Genomic DNA, 17,143 nt, shown 5'->3' on the forward strand with positions numbered 1-17,143 from the left:
AGTGGTGAAGCAACAGTGAAGGCCAGGGACACAGTGAATGTCAGGGTCATGAGGGCTGAGGTAAGGGCAGCAACAGGTGTAGGGGTAGATGGCAGATGGTGGCCAGCACCGGTCAGAGTCAGGATGAGGAGCAGGGTCAGGGTGAAGGCCCAGGGTGAAGACCAGGGTCAGGCCCAGGTCAAAGGTGAGGTCGAGAAAGCGAGAGCAAGGTCAAGGGGCAGGGCCGGCGTCCAGTGCAAGATCCAGTGCAAGGGAGCAGGTCAGACCGAGGGCCAGGACAAGGGTTTAAAACAGGGTTGGTTCAGTGCGAGGATCAGGACGAGCGCGAGGGCAGAGGCAAGTTTGCAGTCAGGGAAAGAGGAGCCGGCCGGCACTTAAGAGAGTTAGCGGAGTGGGCTGGGCGTGGCTGTCGGGGCGCGGCGGGCTGGGCGGGAGCAGGAAGGGGCCGGGGCGGGAGGGGCAGAGTGGGGCGGGCTGGGCGGAGCCGGCGGGAGCGGGGCGGGCTGGGCGGGAGCAGGAAGGGGCCGGGGCGGGAGCAGGGGCTGGAGGGGGGGGCGGGAGCGCGGCGAAGGCGGCCGGGCTGGGCGGAGCCGGCGGGATGGACCCGCAGCTGGGTCGGGACGAGCTGCTCCGCGTCTTCTCCTTCTTGGAGGCCCCAGACCGTCTCTGCGCCTCGCAGGTGGACAAGGTGACGCGCTCTGTGCAGGGCGAGAGGCAGGGCCTGGGCTTGTGGTCGCCGGCGCGTCCGCGGCCGGGGCTTCTCCTCTGGACCCTCGGTCTCCCTGTCCGTGGGGGAGGCTGTCGGTCTGCTCTGAATCCGTGAAGCGGCGGGAGTCGCTCGTGGTCCCGGGCGGAGACCTCGGCGTCCTCGGGAGGCTCTAGCGACCGTCCCTTCTCCTGCGCTGGGCGCCTGTGAACCAGACGCAGGCTCCCTGCCATCAGGGTTCACCCCTAAAATTGGCTTAGAGACCGTTTTTCTTTGCATTCTCGCCTTTTCTGGAATGTTCTGGGACTTCCTTCCTGGGAGCTTTTCTTTTACCCGTTCCCTGTGCCCGGACGGCCACACTCCCGGTTCTCCCCGTGATGGTGATGCTGATGGCTCCGCATCCTGCCGGCTCAGAGGTGTCCGTCCCCAGCCACTCGCACCCCCCGTCCATCGTTTCCTTCATGCCGGTGCTCACGAAATAAACACTGGTGGAGTGAGCTTGTCCCGTGGGTTCCCCGCTGTGCACCGCCCTGTGTTACAGGCACGCTGTCTTCTTCCCCCGAGGACTCCGCAGAACTGTAATCTCGTGATTATTTGTATCGTGTATTTGTTTAGTATCGGGTTTTCCCTGCTAAATCCGTTCTTAAGAGAGGGAGTTTGTACTTTTCATCACTGTCTCTGTCACCCAGTGTGTGCCTTGATGGTTAAGTTCTCTCAGTAAATATTTGTTGAGTAAATGAATTTCTTTAAGGAACTTAAAATACATATTATATCGTTTTACAAAAAGGTTAATAAGCAGATCCTTGCTAGAATACCGTTATTATCCTTTTTTTTTTTTTGTCTTTTTCGTGACCGGTACTCAGCCAGTGAGTGCACTGGCCATTCCTATATAGGATCCGAACCTGGGGCGGGAGCATCGCTGCGCTCCCAGCGCCGCACTCTCCTGAGTGTGCCATGGGCTCGGCCCCTGTTATTATACTTTTAAGTGTATCAAGTGAAATATTGGGCTTTTGCCCTCATATTTACTGATCAGGATACTGAATATCACACAGTGATTTGCCCAAGGTCACCCATGGAGTTATGCACAGAGCTGGAATTGGATCCCTAGCTGTTTCCATGGCAGTAGGCTAGGGGTAACTTAGGGGACAAGTTTGAAAGGGAGGTGCCCAATACCCTATGGTAGCACCAGTTTCCCCAGGTCATAGTTTCCTCATAGGTAAAATGAGGTCAGTAATCCCTGCCTCACGGTGTCATTGTGAAGGCCAGGAGCTAACGGAAGGATCCTTAAAGGTGGGTAGCATTTATTTTGCAGGGTGTATTGTGTATTACAATTCTCTGTCTGGGAAACAAGATCTCAGTTGGGTTTTGAACTAGGAACTATAGAAAGGAGAGAGAGAGAAAGGATATACAGAGAAAATGCACAGATCATCTTGCCTGGTTTGAGTTTGCAGAATATAAACTTTACACTTCTGCCAGCCAAAAAGACTTCTTAAAGGCGTAGGAACTTTGAGTTGGCAGGTGAATGAGGGCTGTTGAAGGGGTCGCTTGGGCTCAGAGAGGGTGGTCATTGCTTCTGCCCGGGCTTGGAAAGCCACATGTCTGGGATGGGACCCTCAGAGGTTCTGGCCCACCGAAGGCTCTAGAGAGTTGCCCACTGAAGCTGTGTAGGCTCCAGAATTCTGGACGTCTTAGCTGGAGAGGGTAGGAAGTTCCATGAGGCAGGCCTGGGCCTGAGGGGGGGAAAGGTCTGGCACCCTGTTCCCTATTCTGTGAAACTGTCCTGACCCTCCTGGTAAACACTACTGCAGAAAGCAGTCGTGGGAGGATAGTCTGTGTAGAGGATACAGGACAGCCTGGGAGGCTGGAGGCTGCCCTCATTCTGCCGTCCAGCATTTCTGGGACATCCCCTTGGCCCATGCCTTAATTTACTTCATTGCAGCAGCCTTCTTACCAGGCATACTTCTCTGCTTTCAGGTCCAAACCTTCCTTCTCACAGTAGCCAAAGTGATTTTCTGAGATGCAGTTTGACCCTTCCACTCTCCTCTTCAAAATACTCAAGTAGCATCTCACTGTTTTTGCCATTACAACTTTTGGGAGTTGGTCTAAGCCAACCTTCAGCTCCTTTTTCCATTCTTCTCCACCCAGAATCCTATGTTCTAATTAAGACAAATTACTCATTCATCTTTTCCACCCTTAGGAATATTCGCCCAGCTGTTGTGTCTCAGCAATGCCGCAGCCACGTAAAGAACCGCTACTCATTCTTTGAGACTTGATCAGTCATCACTTCTCTGAGTCCCTTGGCACCCCACCCTTTACCCCCATTGAGTTGCTCATTCTGCCCTTTCTCGTTCATTATTTGATTGTTTTTGATTATTCAAATATGTCTCTAGCTCTACCTCAGGGTGCGTTTTCTTGAGTGCAGGGACTGAGTTTGATTCAGCTTCTTGTCCCCTCCACAGGGCCTGGCAGGCTAGGTGCTCACTGCCTGTTGTCTGACCACACACTTCTCTCCTCCTCGTTCTAGGTCTGGAATGAGGTTTCAAGGACCAAGGAACTGTGGAGGTGAGTGAAAGAAGAGCCATATGTGGTCCTGCAGAGGAGCGGTGGGTGCACTGGTTAAGGCTTCTGAGCATCTGAATTTCTGGCTCTGTTGAGTGCATAAGAAAGGATTATCCACGATCCCTACCAGTAGGAGAATCCTCCCTGGTTAGGGATGTAGCTGTTTTTCTAGAATATTGAAATATGAAAGATTATATGAATCAAATGGGAAATAAGGTGGGGCCATCAAACTCAGGGGCAGAAATATACAGCAAATGAATGCAGCTGGCTGATAGAAGACAGATCAACAGAAATATGATCAAGCTGCCTTTATTTTAATTCAGCTTTGGTGTAACAACATAGCAACACAAACTTGTATGGTATTAGAAGTTATAAAGATCAAATGAAAAAAATAAAGTTGAAAATAAAAGACATTTTAATTGTCAAGTTATTAATTTTTTTTTTTTTTTTACTAATTCATTTCTTTGGAACCTGACATCTTTTTTTTTTGTACCAAGGTATAACTGTCACTGGCTGGCCGGTTAGCTCAGTTGGTTAGAGCATGGTGCTGATAACACCAAGGCCCAGGGTTCGATTCCTGTATCAGCCAGCTGCCAAAAAAAAAAACTGTCAGATCTTGTTGCAGAATACAGTGCTGCTCTAACTGCCAACTAGGAACTATAATTGTAGCCACTCATGATGGAGAACAGCTGTTCACACATTGTCTTTGAAACATGGAAAGACTCTTTATTTTTAGGATGACTGTGCCTTGAGATATTTGGGACATCGGGAATGCCAGTCTTGCCATATTTAGTTTGCAGTATCATATAGCGCTATTCCATTTGTTGGTTTTTATTAAGTTTTTATTACTAATATTAACTAGAAAAACAGTACTAATCTCTAGCCAGTTTTGAAGTAAGAGAACTTTTATGAGAATTTGGTCTTTATCTGTACAATTGGGGGAATGTAGTCTAGATATAACATTCAGTTCCAGAAAGTGATTTTTCTATAGGAAAGTGGACAAGATTATGTCTTAGCAAATGCGTTTCTCAAAGAAATTGTTTCACTAGGAATAAATGAATTGACTCACGTATTGTAACTATTTGTGGAGGTCCTGGCCCAAGAATATTTACATGTTTAAAGAGGTGTGATGCCAATCCCAACCCTAGTCTTTGTTATCTTTCCTCATAAGCCAGGGTAGGAATTTTCTGAGTGAAATGTATTTCTTTGAGCAGTTCAAGAATATTCTCTTCAGCACATCACCTGACTTCCAGGTACTGTTCATATGTTACCATCCTGTGCCTCCAGGTTCCTCATGCAAATTGTTCAGTTGTCTGCAGGCCAAATCATGAATAGGTTTTCAGTTCATTACTATTTTATAGTTTTGGTGTCATCCCTTGTGTTTGTATCCTTGAGTACTGTCCTTATAAAAACACTGGGTTTATGTTTCTTAAGCTCAGACAACAGCATTCCAAAGGCATCATGACCTGTGGACACATGCATGTGTCATTTCCTGATGCTGTGCCTATCATGGGTGCCATGTCCAAAAGCTCTCCAGGCCCATTGAAATTCTCATGGACACAGTGAATAAACATGGTTGACCATGTGATATATTTTTAATTTGTACTGTATAATTTCAATTGAAAATGCTACAAGTTACTATTTTAAATGCTTTATGACCTTTGAAATCCTGTAATTTCTTCAACACATTAAGCATTAGCTTTTTGGTTAGAAGTAAAATTGCAAATAATTGCTTCCATTTAAGGTATGTAATTTCTGTTGTGGCCAATAGCTTCTTTTTTGTTATTAATTGCTATCTGTGAAAGGTTTTGGTGCCAAAGTATTTTTTTCACTTACTTTATTCATATTTATACTTTACTGATGTTCACCTTTTTTCCTTTTTTGGTTAAATCACTTGGTTTTATTATCTCTCTTCTAAATATTGGTTATAGTTCTCACTGTGGTTTGATATATGATGGACTTAAATCTATGTAGAAATAGATTTCACTTCCACAGAGAAATGTGCCATCTCCTGCTTTTTTAAAACCACATTATCTTCTTGGTCTAGCTTTTATGTTTATACTTGTGTTAGTCCATTTCTGTTGCTTATAACAAAATACCGGCAACTGTGTGATTTATAAAGAAAACAAAATTTATTGCTTACAGTTTTTGAGGCTGGGAAATCCACAGTCCAAGGAACACATCTGGTGGTGGCCGGCAGTGACCCCTCACATTGCAAGATAGTGGAAGCAGAAAGAGCAGAGAGAGAGCAAGAGAGAGACAGACTCTCCTCTCTGTTCTTTTAAAGCCCTTCACACCACGCCCCTGACCACCATTATTAATCCATTCACTACTGCACGATCCTACAATCCAATCACCTCTTCAATGCTCCACCTTTCAACTACCACAGGATTTCCCACCCTCTTAACAGTCACAATGGGGGCGAAGTTTCTAATACATAAAATTTGGGGGACACAATTCAAGCTTCAGTGAGTTTTGGGGGGGACACAATTCAATACACTTGTTTAGATTGTTATATTTCAGTCTAAACAATCACTGTTTAGATTGAACTATGTGTACAAGAAATACTTTCCTTTCCTTTTATTTCAACTAAAATAAGATCAACAGAATAAGAGTGATGACATAAGGAAAGTGACATTCAGCCTCAGAGTCAGGGAGATAAAGGGAATGATGAAGACAGTGGTGAATCATTGTCATCTAAAGGGTACAGCCGTGTGGCTCCAGGCAAATTTTGCCAGGTGGGAATTTGGGTTCAGTATTGCTTGACCTCCTGCTTTTATCTGATTTTTATGTAAAATCTCCTGATTTTTAAGTGTTGGCAGCTAGTTCATGTGGGCCATTCCTATGCAGGCCGAACAAAATAATCTGGGGGCCTGTTCTGCCCATAGGCTGTCAATATGGTATTTCTGGTAGAAAGACCAGAGATTCAGCAAACACAGTAAACCTCACCCCACCTGAGCACTAAAACTCTTCTCAGTGTTTTGGAAGCTCTTCAGTGCCTAGAACAAAACCTGACACGTAAGTGTTCAATGAGTGTGCAAGTTAGGATGATAGAGACTTTGTGTTGTACTTGTTCAGACTGTGGGGATATGAACGAGTTATTTTTCATCTGACTTCATTCTCCACCTCTTGAGGTATGAGTACTGGACTGGAGCCAGAGGATGCCACATCAGCTCTGATGTACCTTAAGTGCTGAAAGCCTCTGTCCATAAAGCCTCGCTCACTTTCCAGCCAGATATCCACTCTCCTTGTGCTCAAATCCCATAGCACCATAAGCTGCTTCTTTCTTCTAGAACTTAGCAATTCCCTGAATTTTATTTTTGCTTATCCTCTAACTAACTACCAGCTGAGAGTGCCTCTAGGGCAAGAGCCATGTCTCATTCACTCCAGGGCCCACAGATTAGGTAGGTGTTTAGTAATTGCAGCATGGATGAGCTAACATTTTATTCTCAACAACCTATAAGAAAGGTACTATCATAGGATTGACAGTGGTCACATATACATTAAGAATGTAGGCTCCTGGAAGATGGCAGAGTAACAACCTCCAAAAGTTGTCTTCATAAAAGCTATGAGAAAATTGGCAAAAATGGTCAAAACCAACTTTTTCAGAACTCTGGAAATAACCAAAGGCTTGCAGCAATCTGGGAAGTGTTTACTCAAGAAAAATGACTGAATCTCAGTAAGAATATTCCTATTCCTGTAAACCCCCTCTAGCTCTATGTTAGACTTGGATATCAACAGCTCAGAATAACAGTGAAAACTGGATTCTGGCAGTCACTGGAGAGTGAAGAATGGGATTGGAGATCCTTGAAAGGCTCATTCCCAGAGAACTGTCATTACTTGACCTGTCTGGTGCTTCTTAGAAGACCCTATTTGTAATGCTATCTTTATTTGACCTGATGTAGAGTTAAAAAAAAATTTACTTTGGGACATTTGTTGAAACAGTTACAGACATCTGGTTAACTCTGTGCCTGGCTGACAGTTGGGCAAACAATAGACTGACCAAAAAGCTTAAAAAGAAAAGCTGGGGAATGAGATGTCCTTAAAGACTTTGAAAAACTCTGACATGTTCCTAAGAATCTGGAGGATGACATGCATGCCCAGGGCTGTGTGCAAGCTCAGAAAAAAACCTAAGAAGACTCTAAACTCCTGCTGATCCTGAGACTATGCATAAGCAGGAAGTGAAGGCTAAGGTAGAGTCATCAGATTCCCTGCTGAATGTTAAAGATGGGCCCCAATCTGCAAACAGAACCCCTTGGCAAAGACTGGGAGACTTACTGGTTCCAGACTAAGGAAATCTCTGTCAAGTTATTAGTAAGCAGTAATCTAACTGAGCTGAGATTTCAGTGGCTACCCATAATAAAGAATACAGACTTTTCAGAATTAGTTCAGAAACATCACTGACCAAACAGTAACATAAAACAGCAAAAAAACCAAAAAAACAAAAAACCAGAAATGATCTGATTTCCAGAGTTGCACATAATATTATTTAAAATGTTCAGTTTTCAACAAAAGTTATGAGACATACAAAGAAACATGAAAGAATGGCCAATGCACAGGAAACAAAGCAACCAACAGAAACTGTCCTTGAGGAAGCCTAGACATTGGACTTTAGACAAAAATTTTATGTCAGCTAATTAAAATATGTTGAAAGAACTGAAGGAAACCACGTGTAAAGAACTAAAGGGAAGTATGAGACAGTTTGTCTCACCCAATAGAGAATACCAATAAAGAAATGATAAAAAATAACTAGAAATTTTGAAATTGAAAAGTACTGGAAAAATTCAGTAAAGGGAATCAACAGCTGACTCATGCTGCATCTTAGTTTTCTGTTGCTTATAACAGAATACCTAAAATTGGTAATTTATAAAGAAAATAAATTTTTATCTATTATTTATTTTGTGGGGGTGGCTGGCCTGTACAAGGATCTGAATCTGTGACCTTGGTGTTATAAGGCTGTGCTCTAGCCAACTGAGCTAACCAGCCAGCCCAAGAAAAGAAATTTATTTCTTACAGTTTTGGAGGCTGGGAAGTCCAAAATTGAAGGAGTGTACCTGTTGAGGCCTTCTTACTGGTAGAAACTCTGCATAATCCTAAGGAGGTACAAAGAAGCACATGGCAAGAGGGCAAAGCATGCTAGAATGCTCAATAAGTCTCTTTCTCTTGTTAAAGAAAAAGCCACTAGTGCCACTCTCACGGTAACCCATTATGCCATTAATAATGAATGGACTAATCAATTCATGAGGGGGCAGAGCCCTTAAAATCCACTCACCTCCTAAAGGCCTCAACTCTTAGTATTGCCACATTGGGGATATATTGGCCCTGCAAGAAGTGTTAAAGGGAGTCTGCAAGAAATACTAAAGGGAAGTGAAAGGACACTAGATAGTAATTTGAATCCACATAAAAAAATAAAGAGTACCAGTAAAGGTAACTTAATAGGCATATATAAAAGGTAGTATAAATGTATTTTTTGTTTGTAACTTGTTTGACAGGAGGGAGAAGTCTGTGGTTTGCACCGTGTCCTCAGACTGCACTGTGCATGCCTGGGATTTGCATGAGGTGAGCAGGCCCCCAGGAAGGGAAGGTGAGGATGAGATTGATTGAATCCTTACTGTGTCCTTGGTCAAAGGGTGTCAGGCCCTTTATCTTTATGATCTCATTTAATCATCATGGAAAACTACTGTGGTGAGGAGTGGGAACCTTATTTTGCAGATGAGAAATCTGAGCTTGCAAGAGGATCAATTAGTGTGCCAGGTCACACTGGTAACAAGCACGAGTGGACCCGTGTTTGAAACTCGAGTCTGACCAGTCTCAGGTGACACATTTTTGGCTTCTTGCTGCACTGACTTTACCAACAGCGCCTGCTGGGGGCCGTGTTGGCGCCTGCTTGGGATGGCTGCTGCCATGCTGTCCCTCGCACCTTCATGTGAGCGTCATCGGACTTTGATCTGAAGCCACGCTGTCATGTGATTCTCCACATGGGGACCGATGCTGGCCACTGGGTGGTTTTGCCTAGATAATTACAACTTTCATTTATGCCCACGTGTGAAAACCTGGATAACTAAATTAATACTTCAAACTTTGTTGGTGCTTATGGTTAAGAAGTTTTCATATCCATTTTCTCATTACAGCAGCCAAGCAGGGTATTCATTATTATCATCCTAATTTTATAGAAGGATACACTGGGACTGAGACAGGGAAAGTGTCCTTAGTCTTGAACCATGTGGTCGCCCTGCAAATCCAGGAGTTCTGCCTGGGACCACACAGATGGAACACGACCTCCTAAAACGGATATTTTCCTGGAAAACTGTCGATTATTTCACATGTTTGATTGTCCTAGACAGGCAAAGGTACCTTTACTGTCTTATTTTATTATGTAAATAAACAGTCTCTTGGGAAGTGAGTGCTCACCTCTCACTGTTCATCGGGTGCTGCAAGTGGATGCTGCCTCTAAAAAGTAGCAGGTTCCTCTCAAGTTAACTAACACAAGACAGCAGCAGCAGGGGGGGAGGAGGGGCCGCCCACCAGGGTGTCAGGAGACCAGGTGGAGTTCAGGTCTCAGCTGCACCCTCACTCCTTGTGGTGTCAGGTCTCCTGAAAGAGACCTGCTTGCAGGGTGTGGACGTGTGGCCACGGGCAGGCTAAGATTTAAAGGCGCTTGGGTAGGAAGAAGACTTGAGGGCTGGGACCTTCCACAGTTGTCAAAACGAAAAGATCTTAATTCGAATAGAGAAAGTGCTTTCACGTGGGGTAGGCATGTTTTTCTGTAAATGGCTAAACAGTAAATACTGTAGGCTTTGCAGGCCAGTCTTTGTCACACTACTCAACTCTGCTGTTACAACATTAAAGCAACCATAGACAATAAGCAAACAAATGAGAGTGGCTATAGTACAGTAAAACTTTATTTACGGACACTGAAACCTGAATTTCATGTAATTTTCCTGTGCCATGAAATATTCTTTTGATTTTTTTTTAATCCAAGATACAAAACTGTGCACAATACAGAAATAGGCAGTGGGCTGGGTTTGGCTGCAGGCCACAGTTCATCAAATCCTACTTTAGTGTGCTCCATTATTTCCAGTGGGACAGGTTCAGAGTGCCAGAGGCCCTTCATGCCATTCTGCCTGGCTTCCCAGCCCTGATACCCTTCATGAGCAAATCTTCAACCTTATTTTCTTTTTAAAACTTTTGGTCATATCGTTGGTGTTGTGGCTTACATGCTTTTGTCCCCTTGAAATTGATATTGAAATTTAATCCCCAGTGCACCAGTATTGGGAAGGATATCCTTTGGGAGGTGATTGAGTCACGAGGATGGATTCCTCGTGAATGGGATTAAGTGGCCTTATAAGAGGAATTGATGGAGGGAATCTGCCTCTCTTGCCTTCCATCTTCTACTGTGTGAGGACACTGTTCTTCTCCTGAGGATGAAAGAAGAAGGCCTTCACCAGACAACTGAACTCAAGGGCACCTTGATTTTGAACTTCCCAGCTCCAGAAATGTGAGAAAATAAATTTCTGCTGCTTATAAATGACCCAGTCTCAGGTATTGTGTTGTAACAACACAAATGGAATCAAAGTAGGCTTTTCAGGTTGGCTTCTTTCATTTAGCAATACACGAAGTCCTCCCATCTCTTTTTGTGGCTCGATAGCTAATTTCTTTTTAGCACTGAATAATATTCCATTGTATGGATGTACACAATTTGTTTATCCTATTAAAGGACATCTTGGTTGCTTCCACGTTTGGTGATTATAAGTAAAGTTGCTTTAAACATTTGTGTGCAGGTTTTATTGCGGACACAAGTTTTCAACTCACTTGGGTACCAAGAAGTGTGATTGCTGGATTGTGTGGTAAAAAGATCAAGAGTTGGGTGGTGGTGGGCACGAGGGTGGGTGCTGCGTATGTGGAGCACAGGGGATTTAGGTGAGCAAAGTTATTTTGCATGATACTATAATGGTGGATACATGACATTATGCATTAGTCAAAACCCGTAGAATAAACAACACTAAGAGTGATCCCCAGTATAAACACCGGATTTCAGTTAATAATGATGTATCAGGATTGGTTCATCATTTGTAACAAACGTACCAGCCCCATGCAAAAGGCTAACGGGAAACTGCAGGTGGGGCAGGGGTATGTGAGCACTAAGGTACTACCTATACTTTCCACTCAGTTTTCCTGTCAGCGTAAAACTGCTCTAAAAATAGAGTCAATTAAGTTTTAAAAAGATTCAGCCATTTCAAATTCAAGGTAAACATTTTCATAAAAATTTAAACAATAAAAATTTAAAAATTAAACAATAAATGTGTTTAAAGTAAAATTAATATTCTCTGCCCCTTTCTCCTGATCCTATGCACTAATGTTACCAGTATTAACCATTTGGTCTGTACCCTATTTTATTATGCAAATACATACAGGCACACTCATGTGTGATTATGTAGAGAGGTGCTTGGTTGTTAGAAAGTATTACTTTAATTTCTTAAACAAGATAAGATTATCTTGCACACACTTCTGTAAGTTGATGGACGTTCCTTCTTGTCAACTTGTATACAGGTAGTTCTCATTTGTTCTTTAATACCCCTTTAATATAGCATAACATGGTTGTGTTGTAATTTATTCAGCCATTTCTCTATGAACATTCAGGTATCATTTTTGTATTTTATATACATTCAGGTATTTTTGCTATTACATATAGCATATATATATGCTCTAAGCACTATAATCCTTATGCATATATACTTAGAGAGTTTATTCTTTTGTGTAAATTTCCGTAAATGGGGTTGCTTGTCAATTTCATGAGTAGTTTAGATTTTAATAAACACTGTCATATGTGTTAAAAGGTTTGTGATAATTTATACTTCCACCAAAAGGGTAGGAAAACACTGGCTTCCTGCATCCCTACCAGTGTTGCTTATAATTATTTTTTGCCAGTCTGACATGCAGAATGTTCAAGTTGTCATTTCTCTGTTTACTTGTGAATTTGAACATGTTTTACAGTGCTTACTGGCCTTTTGCTTTTTCTTTTCATATTCTTGGTCCATCTGGCAGGGGGGTTGTGTGTCCTTTCCATATCAGTGTGTAGTGGTTCTTTATATGGGAGGATACCAATAACAATAAAATAGCTGATGAACTCACTGAATTCTCCCAGATCCTATGCCTGGAGGGGTGTTATAGTTTAAGAAGGTGAAGCCACATGTTAGGAGGTGAGACCTCAGCAGTCTGGCCTCTGAACCCCTGCTCTAACTGCTGCACCCTGCTGTCTCCAGGGATGACTTGGGGTTTCCTGCTGGAGTGACAAAGACTCCTCAATATTACTATTTAGTATTTTTTTGGTAGTATTGTTTTTTCTTCCTTTTTCAATTTATTGAAACATAATTGATTATATATGTGGAGGACAGCATAGAATATCAATACATGTGTAGATATGTGATCTAAAATTAGGATAATTAATATATTTAACATTATACAATATAATCATTTTTTGTGGCTCTTTACCAATTTCTTGCTACCCCTACTCCCCCTCCTCCTTTTCCACCTCTGATGACCTCAGTTCTGTTCTCTCCTTTTGAAAGTTCAACGAATTATTGGAATTGTATCTTTATTTCTTTATTTTTTTAGCTCCCACTTTGAGTGAGGACATGCGGTATTTCTCTTTTTGTGACTGGCTTATTTTACTTAAGATAATTTTCTCTAAGTTCATCCATTTTGCTGCAAATGGCAGAATTTCATGCTTTTTTATGTATAAGTAGTATTCCATTGTGTATATATTCCACGTTTTCCTTACCCTCTCATCTGGTGATAGATGTTTAGGTTGGTTCCAACTCTTGGGTATTGCAAGTAGAGCTGTGACAAATATGGGAGTGCAGGTGTCCCTCTGACGTGCTAATTTCCATTCCTTTGGGTACATACCCAGCAGTGGGATTGCTGGATCATGTGGCAGTTCTGTCTGTAGTTGTCTGAGGAGCTTCCATACTGTTTTCCATAAAAGCTGCACTAATTTACAAGCCCACCAGCAGTGTAGGGGGTTCCCCTCTCTTTTTGCATCCTTGCCAGCATTCTCTGCCTGTTTGATAATAGCCAGTCTGACTGGTGTGAGATGATATCTCTGTATGGTTTTGATTTGCATTTCCCTGATGCTTAGTGATGTTGAGCAGTTTTTCATCTGTTGGCCATTTGTATATCTTCCTTTGAGAAGTGGCTGTTTATCTCCTATGCCCATTTTTTAATTGGGTTACCTGTTTTTTTACTGTTAAGGTGTTTGAGTTCCTTGTGTATTCTTGATAGTAATACCTTTTTTGCAAATATTTTCTCCCATTCTGAGGTTGTCTTTTTGTTCCGTTACTTGTTTCTTTTGCTGTGCGGAAGCTTTTTAGTTTGATAGAATCCCATCTGTTTATTTTTTATTTTGTTGCCTGTGCTTTTGGGGTCTTATTCATAAAGCCTTTGCCCAGTCCTACTTCCTCAACTGTTTCCTGTAGGTTTTCTTTTAGAAGTTTTATAGTTTCTTATACTTAAGTCTAATCCATTTTGAGTTGATTTTGGTAAATGACAAGAGGTACGGGTCTAGTTTCATTCTCCTACATATGGATGTCCAGTTTTCCCAGTACCATTTATTGAAGAGGCAGTCTTTTCCCCAATGTATGTTCTTGGTGACTTTGTCAAAATCAGTTGGCTGAAAGCATGTGGGTTGATTTCTGGGTTCTCTATTCTGTTCCATTGGTCCGAGTGTCTGTTTTTATGCCACTACCGTGCTGTTTTGGTTACTGTAGCTTCATAGTATAGTTTAAAGTCTGGTAGTGTAACACCAATGGTTTTATTTTATTCATTTATTTATTTATTTTTTGCTTAGGATTGCTTTTGCTATTTGGGGTCTTTTGATGTTCCATATGAATGTTAGGATTTTTTTATATATATATATTTCTGTGAAGAATGTCATTGGTATCTTGCTGGGAATTGCATTGAATCTGTAATGTTAATTCTTCTGGTCCAAGAGCATGGAATGTCTTTCCATCATTTTATGTCTTCTTTAATTTCTTTCAGGAGTAATTTGTAGTTCTCATTGTAGAGATCTTTCACCTCTGTTCTATTTCTGTTGCTTATAACAAAATACACAGAACTGGGTACTTTGTAAGAATATGAAATTTATTGCTTACAGTTTCAGAGGTTGGAAGTCCAAAGTCCAGGGAACACATCTGGTGAGTCTTCTTTAGTGGTGGCTTTACAGCAATGCAAGGGTCTCACATGGCAGAAAATGGCAGAGCAGAAAGAGCAGAGAGATAGCTCCTCATACACTCTCCTTTTAAAGCCCTTAGAACCACACCCATGACCACCATTTTTAATCCATTCATTAGGCATGATCCTCAGAATCTAACACATCTTCAAGCCGCCACCTTGCAATTACCATAATAGGATTTCCCACCCTCTTAACAGTCACAGTGAGGGTTCAGTTTTGGGGGGACATTCAACCCAAGGCAACCTCCTTGGTTAAATTGATCCCTAGGTGTTTTATTTTATTTTATTTTTTTGATGACTATTGTAAGTGGGCTTGCTTTCTGGATTTCTTTTTCTGCTAGTTCATTGCTGGAATATAAAAATGCTACTGATTTTTGCATGTTGATTTTTGTATCCTGAAACATTACTGAAATTGTTTATCAGCTGTAAGAGTTTTTTGTAGAGTCTGTAGGTTTTTCTCTATATAGGATCATGACATCTGTAAACAGGAACAGTTTGACTTCGTCTTTTCCAGTCTGGATGTCCTCCATTTCTATCTCTTGCCTGATTGCTCTGGCTAATACTTCCAATACTATTTTAAATAGAAATGATGGGAGTGGGCATCCTTGTTTTGTTCCTGTTCTTAAGGTAGAAGCTTTCTCCCATTCAGGATGATATTGGTGGTGGGTTTGTCATAGATGGCTTTTATTGTGTTGAGATACTTTCCTTCTATACCTAATTTGATGACAATCTTTATCATGAAGGAGTGTTGAATTTTGTCAAATGCTTTTTCTGCATCTGTTGAGATAATCATATTTTTTTTGTCTTTGATTTACTGATGTGGTGTATCACATTTATTGACTTGTAAACAACTCTACATCAACTATACATCAACAAATTCGAAAACCTGGGAGAAATGTATAAATTTCTGGACACCTACAAACTAGCAAGACTGAACCAAGAAGAAATAGAAAACCTGAACAGACCAATAACAAGTAACGAGATTGGAGCAGTCATCAGCAGTCTCCCAGCAAAGAAAAGCCCAGGACTGGATGGGTTTACTGCTGAATTCTACCAAACCTGTAAAGAGGAATTAACAACAGTCCTCTTCAAAGTACTTCAAAATATTAAAACAGAGGCCATTCTCCCGAATTCATTCTATGAGTTCAACATCACCTTGATACCAAACCAGACAAAGATACAACAAAAAAGGAAAACTCAATATTTTTCTTTCTTGGATTTTGCTTTACAGAAGTTTAATTTTTACCCAGCCACAATTTTTTTCCTCCTTTTATGATTTCTGGGTATCCTGTCTTGGTTTAGAAGGCCTCTCTTATCCCACCTTGAAGTTCCTCTTTTCCTATATTTTATTCTAACTTTTTTTTTTTTTACATTTTTGATATTTAACTTTTAAGAATATCTTTTTATATGTGATTGGAAGCATAGGGGTCTGACCGTAGTTTCTTCTAACTAAGCCACCAACTGTTCCAACATTGTTTGTTGGATAAAACCTCCACTGACTTATAATGCCTCCTATTTTATATATCAAATTTCTATTTAGATTTGGGCCTGTGTTTATAAACTCTTGTTTCATTTATATGAATGGCTGTTGTGCTGGTACTATATCACTTTATATAAAATAGCTTTATAAAAGTTTGATGTCTAGTAGGGCAAGTCTTCTTTACAGTTGTTATTTCAAGTGTTCTTCATGGTCCTTCCTCCATATGGACTTTGGAATCGTGTGTGTGTGTGAGTGTGTGTGTGTGTGGAGAGAGAGAGAGAGAGAGCTCTTTTTGTATAATCTGAAGCAATAAGAACAGTATAGGAACTGTAATAGTCTGTTTTCTGTTACTTATAACAGGATACCTGAAACTGGGTAATTTATAAAGAAATGAAATTTATTTCTTACCGTTTTGGAGGCTGGTAAGTCCACAGTCCAGGGAACACATCTGGTGTGGGCCTTCTGGGAAGTGACTCTCTACAGCAACTCAAGGTATCACATGGTGAGAAACTGCTGAACAAGAAGAGAGCTAACTCAGTTGCCCTCCTTATAAAGCCATCGGAACCATGCCCATTACTCAGTGGATCAATTCATTTGTGAGGGCACAGTCCTCACAATCCAATCACCTCTCAAAGGCCTCACCTTTCAAATACCATAATTGGATGTCTGACCCTCTTAATATTGTTACAGTGGAGTTCAAGTTGCCAATACATGAACTTTTGGGGGACACATTTGACCCATAGCGTGAATGAAACACTTTTTTAAAAGATGGAGTGAATTCACTCGTGAAATGTTTGGACCTTTTGTCTCCATTGTGATTAAAATTTACCAGCCTTTTCAGTCTCTCCTGTAACTTCTTTTCTGTCCAGGATTTTGCCTGTTCTTGAATCAAGCTGAATCACTTATATTTTGCTAGAAAATTACATTCCTTCTGAGTTTTCAAACGTGTTGCCTTAAAACTGCCCATGGTTGGCTGTGATTGTCTCATCGTTCTGGCTGTGGTATAGTCCTTTCTCATCTCATTGGTACATTAGTCTTTTTATATACCCAGCAGTGTTGAGTTTGCCGATAATTAATTTAAGTTTTTTTGTATCTATATTCATGAATAAATTTTTAAAATATTTGTTTATTTGTAAAATTCATCACAATATTTTTTGAAGAAAATAACT

The 17,143-nt window shown here is 41.5% G+C and overlaps 1 non-coding gene and 1 pseudogene across 1 annotated transcript; both read left to right on the top strand.

Moving 5' to 3' along the window:
- Window positions 1-594: 594 nt before the first annotated feature.
- Window positions 595-17,143, top strand: part of LOC134381128 (F-box/WD repeat-containing protein 12-like) — a 36,534-nt pseudogene continuing 19,985 nt past the window's right edge.
- Window positions 3,781-3,854, top strand: TRNAI-GAU (transfer RNA isoleucine (anticodon GAU)). Its single transcript has one exon. It is a non-coding gene; the product is annotated as a tRNA-Ile (tRNA).

The sequence above is a fragment of the Cynocephalus volans genome, chromosome 6 (genome assembly GCF_027409185.1).
Source record: "Cynocephalus volans isolate mCynVol1 chromosome 6, mCynVol1.pri, whole genome shotgun sequence".
Classification (NCBI taxonomy): domain Eukaryota; kingdom Metazoa; phylum Chordata; class Mammalia; order Dermoptera; family Cynocephalidae; genus Cynocephalus; species Cynocephalus volans.